At 44.0% G+C, this 14794-nt stretch overlaps 1 long non-coding RNA gene across 3 annotated transcripts in view; it reads right to left on the bottom strand.

The window, feature by feature from the left end:
- Positions 1-214: 214 nt before the first annotated feature.
- LOC135310842 (uncharacterized) overlaps positions 215-14794 on the bottom strand; it is a 64184-nt gene continuing 49604 nt past the window's right edge. For 2 of the 3 annotated variants that reach the window (XR_010370823.1, XR_010370822.1), the window contains 2 exons: positions 1171-3467; positions 215-413 (listed from right to left, as the gene is read on the bottom strand). This is a non-coding gene — a long non-coding RNA (uncharacterized LOC135310842). The remainder of the gene's footprint in view (positions 414-1170; positions 3468-14794) is intronic. The other variant, XR_010370821.1, reaches the window with a different exon arrangement.

The raw sequence follows: 14794 nt of genomic DNA, 5'->3' as shown, positions 1-14794 counted from the left end.
TAAGTTTAAACAAGATAGTGAATATAAAATTACCATCAAAGATAAACCATAATCTTTAAAGTTGCAGCTTATTTCAAACATTCCTTTTGATAGATTCCTAGTACATTAATTTTTTACAAGTATGAACACCCCAATTCTATATATAGGGAAGTTTTCAACACATTCAATTGGAGACATCAAAAACATTTTAAATAGACATCATAAAATGCATCTGTAGGTTAAAGGTCAAATTTATTAGGAGATTAAGAGATGTATTATATATGGACTATAAATATAGCACAGCTGAATTTATTCACAGCCAATGCCAACCTATTTTGTAGATACCCTTGTTCTTGTGTTCCAAGAAAATTTGCACCGTAAGACTTGGATTTAGGTTTTTGGAATCTTCTTCTCTTCGTCATCATAGCTCCAACCTGAACATTACAGGGGAAATGGTGGGGGGCGGGATGAAACAAGAAACAAAGAGAATTCTAAATATTCTCAGCATACAATATAGAGCAAATGCAAGTTAAACCTTTTAACTTTAATATCTTTTTCTCCAGATAGGCATCTACTAGTTTATTCCTTTGTAGTTGGCAGCAGAGAATACTGAAATACCATAGATGTGATGTGCCTGTTCTCACAATTGAGAAACTTGACCATACTGCATAACTCCACTTTCATTACTCCTGCAAAAAACTTGAGAGTCATCAGTGAAAAGCTCAACAAGGAACACTGGCCATTGCTGTATGCAGTCTTGCAAGTTCATGGCTCCACAACTCCATAGCATCACAAAAGCACTAAGATTTTGTGTATGCTGGGACAAGAAATAAAGATAAGGTAACATGGAAAAAAATAGTATACAGAAGATCAATCCAAAAAGGTTGGGAGAGAATGAAGACCTTGGAAAGCTAGAGAAAAAAAAAGAAGGGTGGGAGGACTGAAGAAAGGAAGAGCAAAAAAACCCCCAAAACCAAAACCAACTTCAGTGTTGGAAAGGAGTTTAATACTTAACATTTTTATAAGAACATAAAGAATTAGGAGTAAAAGAGAAGGGAATGAAGTGATAGTAGACAAGTAAATTATGTGATAGTTAAGCAAGAGAAATGCTAAAAAATGTCAGAAAAGAGGAGGTGGAGACATTAGTGTTTATGTAAATCAAAATGCAAGTTGGCTGCAGCCTCCAGGTACCTGGAAAGTTGCCAGGGCAGCACTCAGTATTACGAAGTTTGATCTCTTTAGCTGCAACATTTCACTCGAAGTTGAGATACTTGAGTTCAAGCTAGAAGTGGGTAAGTATACAGTTTTAACTGATACTAATAAGATAATACATTTCTTCCTTAGTTTTAAAACAAAAACTTGATAAATCCTAAAAGGTTTAACATATATCCGAATTTTTACATTTAAGATATTCACAGAAAACATTCATGATACATCTACACATCAGAACATGTTTCATAAGATACACAAGTTGTCATGTCACTGTGTCTCAATTTTGTTAATCACAAATGTCACACAAACACTTTCTTAATGTTTATTAGGCTGAACCAATGTTAATTTCCAAGTTAACTATTCTCCATAAGAAATACTGGACTAGAGGTTTTAAAAACATATTATTTCCATCTGTGAGAGCACTGACTTTTGCCTACTGTGCTGATTAAAAATATAAACTTGAGTAAACAGCCAGAACTAGATCCAGAGACAGAATTTGGTATTGCAACATTCAGCATTATAACACCTAACTTTGAGGCACTTGGCTGCTGGAATGGAATCTACAGCCCCAATTTATTGTTTCATCTTTTTATACACTAGATAGAGAGGAGCTGAATGCCTCCAAAAGAGATTCACAACTGCCAGAACAATGACTTGGGCTGCCATAGCTATCCAAAATCCACAAAGTTCGTTACATCTAACTTTTGATTGCAAGAGGCAGCCATATGTGATAATATTTCACACTCTGGAACAGTCTCCTTGAGTAAGGCACCTTCAGTTTTTCATGACAGAGAGCAGAGGTCACTGTTATAAAAACCCCACAATGGTGGGAGAGGTTATTCTTGCCCAGAAGCCTGTCACACAAGCCAAGCGGATAGAAAGCAGATTTCATCGCTTCTAGAAGAACACCCTCATCACCTGACTAAAGGTTATTGTGGAGTAGAAAAACTCTGCATCCTTGTTACTAAAGCTGTATGTTTTTAAATAACTGCCTCAGTGATGTCGGACAGGACAAAAAAAGAATTTAGGTCCACAGGCTAAACTTTTAATTTCATCCAGTTACAAGTGTTTCCTCCTTGTTTTGACTTCAGACCATCCTCAGCTGCCATATTTTGGCCAGAGATCTCTCCTGTTACTGTATTCAGTGCTGTTATTCCTACATTAGAAAACACATCAGAAGGGACAGGCAGAAAGATAGCTTGCCTCAGGTTGCTGAAGTTATTAGGTGAGAAAGAATTGGTAGGTTTCCCAATCGTATCAAAATAGCTCCAATATCTAGGATTTGCAGAAACTTAAGTTGAGGTTCTTAAAGAATTTCATTATGGAAAACTTGGATGGTTCATATAGGAAAGACAGAGAGGTGAATACTGTGTTTCTAAACCGTAAGACATGTTTCAGTAATACCTCAGTTTAGAAGCCAAGTTCCATTGTAAATGTGTGCCTAAGTTTCTCACTTCTTTCTAAAAGCAGAACTAAATATTGTAAAATTTATATTTCCAATTATATCTGGTACTGAAGCTACTACTACAGAAAATACTATGAACATAACATGCACATAAAACTATAACACCTTAAATAAAAATAAAATTTAGGTAAGCCAGTATCCAAAGAAAAGTGGTGTACATCTCAATTATGGTAAAATTATGGGTGCAAACTAAGTGAATATTGAACTAATAAATATTAATACTAAGTCGCAGCCTTAGTTTAGTTGGTAAAATTTCTTTGTAGTTTTCCCGCACAATGGAGATGCATTACTAATTCAGTGGAGGCATAAACTTCATACACTGAACAACTCAAGTATTTTACTTGAATCTGCATTTCAAAGGGACAAAATATAGCATGTCCAAAGAAATGACATAACTCATTAATATAATGGCCAGGATTCAGGTTTTATCTTAAAGTATTAATATTAATTTTCCTCCAAGACCTAAGCAAGGCTCAGTTCTCATTCAAAGCACAGATACTTGCAAAAGTAATGCTAAGAGGCTGGGTCACTTTTCCAGAACATGGAAGGCCTAGATTCAATGCCTTCAGCATCCTCAGAAATATCACTCCCCTGTTTTCCTCCTCCTCAAGTAAAGCACTAGAAATTTTGTGGAATAGAGGGAAGGTACTTTATCCTGCACTTTTTCTGTTGTTAATACTTTGAGATCAAGATTGTCTATAGGAAGCTGAATCCCTCATACTTAATACATATAATACCATTTTTTTCAGCAAAGGCAATGGCATCTTCTTTAGTAGAGAAAGTAAGAACCATGTTGGATAAAGGATCAGCTCTGTAAGAAATCAGATGACAAATTTTAAGCATATTTGAAATATAAATAATTATAACTATCTCAAACTCTAGCCAAATGCTATATTACACAACTTTTTGTAGTACAACACCTCACAAGCAGCATTTCTAAATTCCAGCCATTCAAAATCCCTTTATTTTTTATTATTTCCAGGATTAACACTTACCTTGTGCAGAGTATTGTTTCAGTCTATTGAACTTCTCTCCCAACTCCTTGCAGAAATTAGTGTTTTAAGTTTTTTTATTAGACAAATATAACTTCAGCAGATGGTTAGACAAGTGCTCTGCAACAATCTCTAATTTTTAAAGCTGTGTAGTCCCTCTCTTGGGAGACTGGGAGGCTTAAGGCAATTTTGAACAATTCAAGGAGGCCAGAAGTCTGTAGAGCAGCTAGGGGAAGAATAATCTTATACAGAAAAGAGCAGAGTATCAAAGTGAGCAGAGCAGGACTTAATCAGAGACTGAAAAGTATGTGAACAAACTCAAAGTTCAGCTATGTCTGAGGTCACATCATGACATCCACAAATTATTCCAGTACAGCAAGCAGATCTCAGGCCACCACTGAAAACAAAGCTCAGAAATTCAAACTGCTAGCTAACTAATTACATAGTGGTTAGTTTTAGATAATCAGCTATTCCTCAACTGCATTTCTGAAAGGAATCAAATAAGCAAAAAGCTTTTTGAAACAAATTAAAATCTCAATTAAAAAACCAAACTCCCTTATTTGTTGCTATAAAAGCTCAATTTAAGAACAACGACAAAGGATGAAAAAAAGTAGGGTTCTAAAAATTTATCTATGAAACTTTTAGAGAAATAAGATACTGGTTGTAGCAGCACAATGATTACATAAATGCTTCTCTGAGACAACTCTGCACACAAGCCTGGGAGACAACTGGGATGACAAGACCAAATTGCAACAAACTATTGAAGGAGCTGCCTCTCAACTGTTCTCTCTTTGAAGCTAGAAGAGTAAATGAAGAGAAAAAGCAACCAAAGATACATTGAACTCTCTACAATAAAGGACAAAGCCTGTGACTGGCAGAGGGGGAGGGGAAGAGGGGGAATCTAGCTTCCAGCAAAGACAACAATGTAATTTTATCTGATGTACACATGGAAGAATGGAGTTCACTATATATCCAATATATTCCCCAATAAAAAAACCTAACCAAACAAACCAGGATAAAGCAGAAATTACACTTTCACAAGGCACTAAGATGGAGTCTCTTAAAGACATTTAAAGATTTATCTTATAAAGGTAGTAATGAGAATTAGGAACTAAGAATTAGTCCATGGAGAATCAAGCGACTCAAGTATATGGCAGCATTGAGACAGCTTTTGCTTATTGTTCTTATCTTCCACTATTGGAGTTGTTAAAATCTACTCAGTGCTGTTAAGTGGGAAACAAAAAAGTTTAAGTCTGAGGTCTAGTGAGGGACTGGTACCTGTTCAGTACCGCAAGTTTAGTGAAAACCTTCCAAGACAGAAGAAGTGCATCTCCTCTGTGACTACCCCACCTTCCCAGGTACCCTTGTATAATAGGTATGAGGCTCTGCAAGTAGAATCAAACAGTGATGAGGATGATGGTCCATCTAGGTTGGAGGTGTTGCCAAGGTTAAGTTGGCCTATGCCCTGTGTCAAAACCACTTCCATTAAGAAAAAAAGATAAGTTACTATCATAGGAAACTCTCTTCTGAAGGAAACAGAAGGCCCAATATGCAGATGGGACCTACTTCTTAGGGAAGTCTGCTGCCTCCCTGGGGCCTGGGTTAAAGATGTGACAAGAAAACTTCCTACCCTGGTATGGCTCTTGGATTATTATCCCTTATTGCTTTTTCATGTAGGCAGTGATGAAGTTGTAACAAGAAGTCCAAGGGCAATCAAAAGAGATTCAGGGCCTTGGGATGACTGGCTAAAGGATAGGGAGCACAAGTGGTTTTTTCCCTCTGTCCTTCTAGTTGCAGGGAATGATGTTGGAAGAAACGGGAAGACCCAGATGATCAATACCTGGCTCCGAGGCTGGTGTCACCAGCAGAATTTGGGGTTTTTTGATCACAGGTCGGTCTACACAACACCAGGCCTGCTGGTGACAGATGGGGTACACCTGTCTCAAAGGGGGAAAAGGATCTTTGCACAGGAGTTAGCAGGGCTCATTGAAAGAGCTTTAAACTAGATTTAAAGGGGGAAAGGGATAAAACCAGGCTCACTAGGGATAAGTCTGGGGGTGGCATGCCAACGTTTGAGGGACAGTATGCTAGTGAGGTCCTTCAGTCTGCTCCACAATGTGCTGAGTACCCTGGAGCACATTTGAAATATCTCTGTACTAATGCACACAGCACCTTAGACACCTCAGTGGAGGTAGGGGGTGGAGATCTGCGCAGCAGCAAAGATGTAAGGGTTATTGATGTGTTAGAAACCATGGAAGCACCTGAGAACAGGCACATAGGAATTAGGGCTTCCCCCCCCAAAAAAGCTGGCAGGATCAATAGCCAACTGAAGTGCATCTACACCAATGCAAGCAGCATAGGCAACAAACAGAAGTTGGAAGCCATTGGGCAGATGAAAAACTGTGATATAGTTGCAATCACAGAAACATGGTGGGATGACTCACACAGATGGAATGCTGCAATGGATGGCTATAAACTCTTCAGAAGGGATAGGCAAGGAAGGAGAGGCGGTGGGGGTAGCCCTGTATGTTATGGAGTATTTTAACTGTCTAGAACTTGATGATGGTGACGATAGAGTCGAGTGTTTATGAGTAGGAATCAGGGGGAAGGCCAACAAGGCAGATGTCATGGTGGGAGTCTGTTATAGACCAACCAACCAGGATGAAGAGGCAGATGAAATATTCTGTAAGCAGCTGGGAGAAGTCTCAGAGTCGCTAGCCCTTGTTCTCATGGGGGACTTCAATTTACCAGATGTCTGATGGAAATACAATACAGAAGAGAGGAAGCAGTCTAGGAAGTTCTTGGAGCGTGTGGAAGGTAACTTCCTGACACAGCTGGCGAGTGAGCCAACTAGGGAAGGGGCCCTGCTGGACCTGTTGTTTGTGAACAGAGAAGGACTTGTGGGTGATGCGATGGTTGGAGGACACAGCAATCATGAAATGATAGAGTTTTAAATTCTTGGAGTAGTAAGGAGGGGGGGGGTCAGCAAAACTGCTACCTTGGACTTTGGCCTGTTTAGGAACCTGATTGACAGAGTCTCTTGGGAGGCAGTCCTGAAGGGCAAAGGAGTCCAGGAAGGCTGGATATTCTTCAAGAAGGAAATCTTAAAGGCGCAGGAGCAGGCTGTCCCTATGTGCTGAAAGATGAGCTGGCGGGGAAGACCACTGGCCTGGCTGAACAGAGAGCTTTGGCTGGAACTCAGGAAAAAAAATGAGAGTTTATGGGCTTTGGAAGAAGGGTAAAGCAAGTCAGGAGGACTACAAGGATGTTGTGAGGCTATGCAGGGAGAAAATTAGAAGGGCCAAAGCCCAACTAGAACTTAATATGGCTACTGCAGTAAAAGACAGTAAAAATCTTTCTATAAATACATTAATAACAGAAGGAGGGCTAAGGAGAATCTCCATCCTCACTCTTTAATAGTAAAACCAGTTGTTCTCTGGATACCCATCCCCCTGAGCTGGAAGACAGGGATAGGGAGCAGAATGAAGCCCCCATAATCCAAGGGGAAATGGTTAGCGACCTGCTACACCACTTAGACACACACAAGTCTATGGGCCTGGATGAGATCCACCCAAGGGAACTGAAGGAGCTGGCGGAAGTGCTCACCAAGTCACTTTCAGTCATTTATCAGCAGTCCTGGCTAACTAGGGAGGTCCTAGTTGACTGGAGGCTTGCTGATGTGACGCCCATCTACAAGAAGGGGTAGAAGGAGGATTCGGGGAACTACAGGCCTGTCAGACTGACCTCAGTGCTGGGGAAAGTTATGGAGCAGATCATCTTGAGTGCCATCATGCAGCACATACAGGATAACTAGATGATCAGGCCCAGTCAGCATGGGTTTAGGAAAGGCAGGTCCTGCCTGACCAACCTGATCTCCTTCTATGACCAGGTGACTGGCCTAATGGATGAAGGAAAGGCTGTGGATGTGGTTTACCTGGACTTTAGTAAAGCCTTTGACACCCTTTCCTACAGAAATCTCCTGGAGAAACTGGCGGCTCATGGCTTGAATGGGCATATTCTTCACCGGGTTAAAAACTGGCTGGATGGCTGGACCCAAAGAGTTGTGGTAAATGGAGTTAAATCCAGTTGGCAGCCGGTCACAGGTGGTGTTCAGTTGGGGTCAGTCTTGTTTAATATCTTTATCAATGATCTGGATGAGGGGATTGAGTGCACCCACAGTAAGTTTGACATTAAGTTGGGCAGGAGTGTTGATCTTCTTGAGGGTAGAAAGGCTCTGCAGAGGGATCTGGACAGGCTGGATCAATGGGCCGAGATCAATTGTATGCGGTTTAACAAGGTCAAGTGAGGGGTCCTGCACTTGTGTCACAACAACCCCACGCAATGCTACAGGCTTGGGGAAGAGTGGCTGGAAAGCTGCCAGGCGGAAAAGGACCTGGGGATGGTGGTTGACAGCCGGCTGAACATGAGCCAGCAGTGTGCCCAGGTGGTCAAGAAGACCAACAGCATCCTGGCTTGTATCAGGAATAGTGTGGCCAGCAGGAGTAGGGAAGTGAGGCTGCACCTCAAATATTGTGTTCAGTTTTGGGCCCCTCACTACAAGAAGGACATTGAGGTGCTAGAGCGTGTCCAAAGAAGAGCAACAAAGCTGGTGAAGGGTCTAGAGAGAAAATCTTACGAGGAGAGATTGAGGGAACTGAGGTTGTTTAGTCTGAAGAGGAGGCTGAGGGGAGACCTTGTCACTCTCTACAACTACCTGAAAGGAGGTTGTAGCAAGGTGGGTGTCAGTCTCTTTCCCCAAGTAGCAAGTGATAGGACAAGAGGAAATGGCCTCAAGTTGTGCCAGGAGAGGTTTAGATTCGATATTAGGAAAAATTTCTTCACCAAAAGGGTTGTCAAGCATTGGAACAGGCTGCTGAGGGAAGTGGTGGAGTCACCATCCCTGGAGGTATTTAAAAGACGTGTAGACATGGTGCCTAGGGACATGGTTTAGTGGTGGACTTGGTAGTGTTAGGTTAATAGTTGGACTCGATCTTAAGGGCCTTTTCCAACCTAAATGATTCTATGATTCTAAAATCTGCTTTTAAACATATGACTAACAAACTCAACCACTCACTGTAAGCACTGTTAAAACACAAGTAGATTTACAGGTAGAAAGGACATTTCAAACTTAAAATTTACATGACTAGTAAGAGCCAAATATAGAAGAAAAGTATTTCCAAATTCAGTAACTACTCATGTAGATGCACAACCAATTAAAGGGTTCTCCCAGCACTCCCTGTTAATAAATTCCATCTTCCATTTCTTTGTATTTTTCACTCCTGCCTGCATTACATTGTGTTGGAACAAAAATGTGAACTTTTCTTGTTTTGATATGCTCATCTGGATCATCGATGACATGGCTTAACCCCAGCCGGCAACTAAGCACCACACAACTGCTCACTCACTCCCCGCCAGCGAGATGGGGGAAGAGAATCAGAAGGGTAAAAGTGAGAAAACAGAGAGAAATAAAACCCAAGAAAGACAAGTGATGCAAATGAAAGCAACTGCTCACCACCAACTGACTGATGCCCAGCCAGTCCCTGTGAGCAACAGCTCCCCCACCAACCTCACCCCTAGTTTATATACTGAGCATGATGTCATATGGTATGGAATATCCCTCTGGTCAGTTGGGGTCAGCTGTCCCAGCTGTGTCCCCTCCCAGCTTCTTGTGCACTCCCAGCCTACCCGCTGGCAGGGCAGTGTGAGAAGCAGAAAAGGACTTGACTCTGTGTAAGCACTGCTCAGCAATAACAAAAACATCCCAGTATCAATCAACAGTATTATCAACACTGTTTTTAGCACAAATCCAAAACATAGCCCCATACTAGCTACTATGAAGAAAATTAACTCTATCCCAGCCAAAACCAGCACAACCGGTTAAAGCAGTGATATCCTAAGAAAAATACAATGGAACTTGTTAAAAAAGGGTTCATGTAAAAGACTTGTAAAATAATAGTTCTTAGGCTTTTTATACAATTTCATGCTTGATTTTTAATTTTTAAATGCCAATAAAAGAAAAAAAAGTATTTTATAAGTCTAGTTTTATAAAACTGAAGTTGATTCACATTGGGGCTGCCATCATCCTGCTTCCCCTGGCTGAATTAGATTTTGCATGGGTCAGTTACCTGAACCTGCTCATCTCCCAGCTACGCAACTGCTAGTGTCAGAGGAGGGACAGGACACTTCCTCCCATCCTCTGACCATAGCTGCAAAGTCAGGACTGCTCCAACTTACACCAGCTAAAGCAGCTCTGGAAATGTATCATAAGCTCTTCTTTCTCCCTTAAAGAAAATATTAGAGCACAGACTGAAACACCAACAAATGCTGAATATTTACATTACCATTAGGAGCCTAAACTTCATATGAACAGGACTATTCACCAAAATCCTAGCCAGCTAACTATGTACTGCAGTGTAAGTGTTTTCACTTGAGCTTAAGTCTGCATATAATTAAGAGGCACCAACATCCACACTGACTCAAGAAGCTATCGCAGAATCACAGAATGGTAGGGGTTGGAAGGGACCTCTGGAGATCATCTTGTCCAACCCCCCTACTTGAGCAGGGACACCTAGAGCAGGGGGCACAGGAATGCATCCAGGCAGGTTTTGAATGTCTCCAGGGAAGGAGACTCCACAGCCTCTCTGGGCAGCCTGTTCCACTGCTCTGTCACCCTCACAGTAAAGAAGTTTTTTCTCATGTTTAGCTGGAACTTCCTGTGTTCCAACTTGTGCCCATTGCCCCTTGTCCTGTCATTGGGCACTAATGAAAAGAGCCTAGTCCCATCATCCTGACACCCAACCTTTAGATATTTATAGGTATTGATGAAATCCCCCCTCAGTCTTCTCTTCTCCAGGCTAAACAAACCCAGGTGTCTCTCAGCCTTTCCTCATAAGGGAGATGCTCCAGTCCCCTGATCATCTTGGTTGCTCTCAGCTGGACTTGCTCAAGCAGTTCCACATCCTTCTTAAACTGGGGGGCCCAAAACTGGACACAGTACTCCAAATGTGGTCTCACCAGGGCAGAGTAGAGGGGGAGGATAACCTCTCTCGATCTGCTGGACACACTCCTTTTAATGCAGCCCAGGATACTGTTAGCCTTCTTGGCCACAAGGGCACGTTGCTGGCTCATGGTCAACTTGCTGTCCATCAGCACTCCCAGGTCCTTCTCAACAAGAGGCACGAGGTTATCTTTCCCACAATAATCAATTGATTATTTGAGACCGCAGAGCAGGTACTAGAATTCATTTCTCTAACCCTTAGTTATTACATAAAATTGACCTCCTCGTCTTTAAATTATAAGGCCAGGAGTGTTTCAAGCTATGAATATCAGTCAATTCTTCTGTTGATGTTCAAGATCAAGAGAGGAACATTTGATACTGGTAATATTCTTAGGTATTTTTGTGAAGGACATATGGGTTTAGGAGACTCCAATCTGGAAAAAAAAAGGCTTATAACATTTTATATAGTCAGTAGTAGGATACCCTCCTCTACTAATGCTTGTCTTGTGAGCCCTCAACAAATAAACCTAACAGAGATAAAAATTGAAGGATCACAAAAACAGCCTAAAAATATTAGCTGACTTTAACAAGGAATAAGATAGGGAAAATCCTCACAAGAACCGCTATGAAAAATTACTCTCAGCAGCATCTGATATAATTCAATTGAACTTTCTAAAAACTAGACAGTAATTACATAAAATTAACCTGTCAGTTCACCTTAGTACAGTAAAGAGAGTGAAATCAAACATCAAATCCTTCTCTAAGGATGCTAAACTACTCCTGTTCTTTACATACTTGCCAGTGGGAGCTCCTTGGCCTCCCTCCTTCCCTCCCCTCCTCTCTCCAGGAACAAATAGTAAACTGGTAAAAGTCAAAAAAAGTGCAGCAGAACTTCGGGCATATTGAACTCATCTGGCCAGTAGTGGCATGACTTGAATGAAAAGGCAAACAAGTTTAAATAAAACACTCTGGCTTTACGTGTCTTGTCGTGGTTTAGCTGGCAGCTCAGCCCCACAGAGTCGCTCGCTCACTCCCCCTACAAGTGCCTACAAGATTTGTTATACAAACACTCGTTTTCAGCTTTATCTGGTATTTGGGGTTTTTGCTGAAACCGTTACTGTACTTCGGATGCCACCTTGTTGAGGCAATTAGCAATTATACCTCCTCCTCGGAGAGATTTTATATGGAGGAAATACAGAATAGTACCTTTGCAACTTTGTTCTATGATGTCTGTGCCTCTAGTACAACCACCTTTTTGTATCTTGAACATCCTTGGGTGGTTAAGGTGCACTTATTGTTAGTTTTTGGGCAGGTTGTTTTGGTTTGACTAAGCAACTTAAGAATATCACCCAGAAATCTGCCCCAAGGCTTGATAGTTACGAGTGCCAGGGCATGTGGGATAGCATGGGCAAATACCTAGGGCAGTGGGCACCCCCAGTGTTTTGGAGTTTCACCCCCGAACAAGTGCAGAATCCTGAAAAAGTAGTAGAATATTTGGAGAAAGTATGTTGTTGTGCTGGGAACTCCAGAGAGACACAGATAACTGCAACATACTGGGGCCTGGCCCATGCATACCTGTAGGGGAATAGACAGGGATCAGTGACCGGAAGGTCACGGGATGTGACAGAAAGATAGACTCCTCCCCATAGGAGTGGCAGGAACAGAAAGCGCAAGAGCTATATAAGCGTGTGACGCAGTTAAATAAACGGACATTTTGTATCCATCATATTGATGTCTGTGCATCACTGTCCCCAGGGTGGGTAGAGCCCTGTGTCCCGGAGATATGCGGCCCAAGATAAGTTCTCCCACAGAAGCGTACAGCAACAAGTCGTGACCCCGACATGATCGGCAGGGCGACATGGCGAGTTCGCCGGGGAGAAATGATAGCTTGAGGCACGCAAGGGTGGGACGGTGAGCCGCAGGACGGCGGGCGTGCCATGGGTACAGTCGTAAAGGTACTGAAGGGATTGGGGAAGGAATATGGAACTTCGATTTCGAAGGCGCCTACCTCAAAGGGTATCCAATGGATGATTACGCAGGGGCTCATACGGAGTCCCGCAGACATATTGAATAAAGATAATTGGGTGAGAATTAAAGAGGAGTTAGCCGAAAGGGCTATGATGGGAAAACCCCAGTACATACAGCTCTGGGGAAAAATACACCGATTGCTATTGAAAGCTTGGGTTGATCAGGAGACGTGGCGGCAGGCGTGGCTGTGTCTGCACGGTGCCACAGTCAACAGCAGCCCGGAAATAGACCCAGGATGGGCAATGGGGACGCAGACAGGGGCAAGCATCGCGGGGGATGGGGAAGAAGTGGGGAGTTCGGATGGAATAGCCTGGCCAACTACTCAGTCTGAGGCTCCCAAAGAGGCGGATCGGGAAGCGGCGGTGTTCCCTGTTGAGCCAACAGGAGCCTTGGAATGGCCCTGGGATGATTTGGCACAGGCTCGGGTACTTGTGCGAGGGGAGGGGGACGTGGCGGTGGACGCAGCGGGAGTGACGGAGCGGAAGGAGGAGGATGATCAGCGCCGGCAGTGGTGCCGCCCTCTGCCCGACCCTCGAGACTGGCTCCCGGGGCAACCCTTGAGATGGGAGTCAGGCGAGGAGGAGGATTGGGGTGCCTGGAGGGGAGGACAGGATGGGTATAGATCAAGCTCAAATACCAGCGAATCAGAAGTTGGGGGAGAAACCGATGTCCACATGTGGGAAGATGGGGCAGATAGCCTGCAGTGAACAAAGAAGAGGCATAAGGCAGCAGGGATTCGGAGGACCAATCAGGAGGGAAGAGAGAGATTGCCAAAAGGGGAGGTCTGAAGTGCTGCAGCTCCGGAGGGGTCTGCAGAGGAAGTGCTGTGGCAGCTGCAGCAGGCTATGCGCAGACTAGGGGAAGTAACTCGGAGGCAGACAGGACTCTTAACGAAGAGTGCTCCCCAGCGACAGTCAGTCGAGTTACCTAACTGGCGGCTGATAGCCAGAGATTGTAGCCTCGATGGAGTAAGGATACAGATGCCCGGGATAGTCCCTGTCCGAGTAGCTCCTGGAGGAGGGGTAGAGCTAGTGCGAAGTTGTGCTGGTTTTGGCTGAGAAGGGGTTAATTCTCCTCACTGTGGGGGTCAGCTACCTTTCCAGCATCCCGCGCTCTGCCCCGTGGCGGGGGGGACTGGGAGGGGCAGGGCCATGGTGGGGACGGCTGACCCCGACTGGCCAATGGCAGGTTCATTCCATACCATGTGACACCATGACCAATATATTGAGGTGGGGGCAGCTGCAGCGCCAGCACGGAGGCGGCGCGGCGTTGGGTCGGCGGGCGGCGCGTGGCTGCGGCGCGGGCAGTTTGTTCCGGCGGTTCGTTCCCCCTCTCCCCTCCCTTCCCCCCTCCCCCGGGGCTTTGCGCCTCTCGTTGTTCTCCTTTACATTGCATTTCTACTGTTGTTTTCTTTTAATTTTAATTATTAAACTGTTCTTATCCCAACCCACGAGCGTTACCCTCCTGATTCTCTCCCCCATCTACCGGTGGGGAGTGAGCGAGCGACTGTGTGGGGCTGAGCTGCCGCTAAACCACGACAGAAGTTTATGGCGAGAAATTAGGGAAAAGGGGCTAAAGGATGAAGGGGTAGGATTGCTGATAGATGCTGTGCACGCAGTGCCACTGACCCCCTCTGATGCTAGGCAGTTGGCGAAAGCGATATTGGCTCCCACAATGTACATACTTTGGAAGGAGGCGATGCACAGTGCCTGCCATGCCCTCGTACAGCAAGCGGCAGCGGCTCCGGGCCACCTGCTGAGAGGGACCACTCTTGACTGGCTTACTGGAAGAGGTCAAGGGCTGGAAACCCCGCAGTTACAAGCAGCGGCACTGAGGGGCAGGGAGCTGCAAGCGGTAACGGAGAGTTCCCGCAGAGCGTATAGAGAAGTGGGCAGGTACGAATAAAGAGCGTAACCTTGGCAAAAGATACAGCAAGGACTAGCAGAGCCATTTAAAATGTTTTGTGACAGGTTGCAGAAGGCTATTATGGAATCAGAATTGCCACCAGCAGCCAAGGAGGCAGTCCTTATGGATTGCCTCCGAAGTCAAGCAAATCCGCAGACACAAGATGTCCTCCACACCCTGGCGGTGGGGGCATCATTGGGTGAAACCATCAGGCAT

Source organism: Phalacrocorax carbo, assembly GCF_963921805.1.
Source record: "Phalacrocorax carbo chromosome W unlocalized genomic scaffold, bPhaCar2.1 SUPER_W_unloc_2, whole genome shotgun sequence".
Taxonomy (NCBI): Eukaryota; Metazoa; Chordata; class Aves; order Suliformes; family Phalacrocoracidae; genus Phalacrocorax; species Phalacrocorax carbo.
This window is presented reverse-complemented; position numbering and strand designations above follow the sequence as displayed.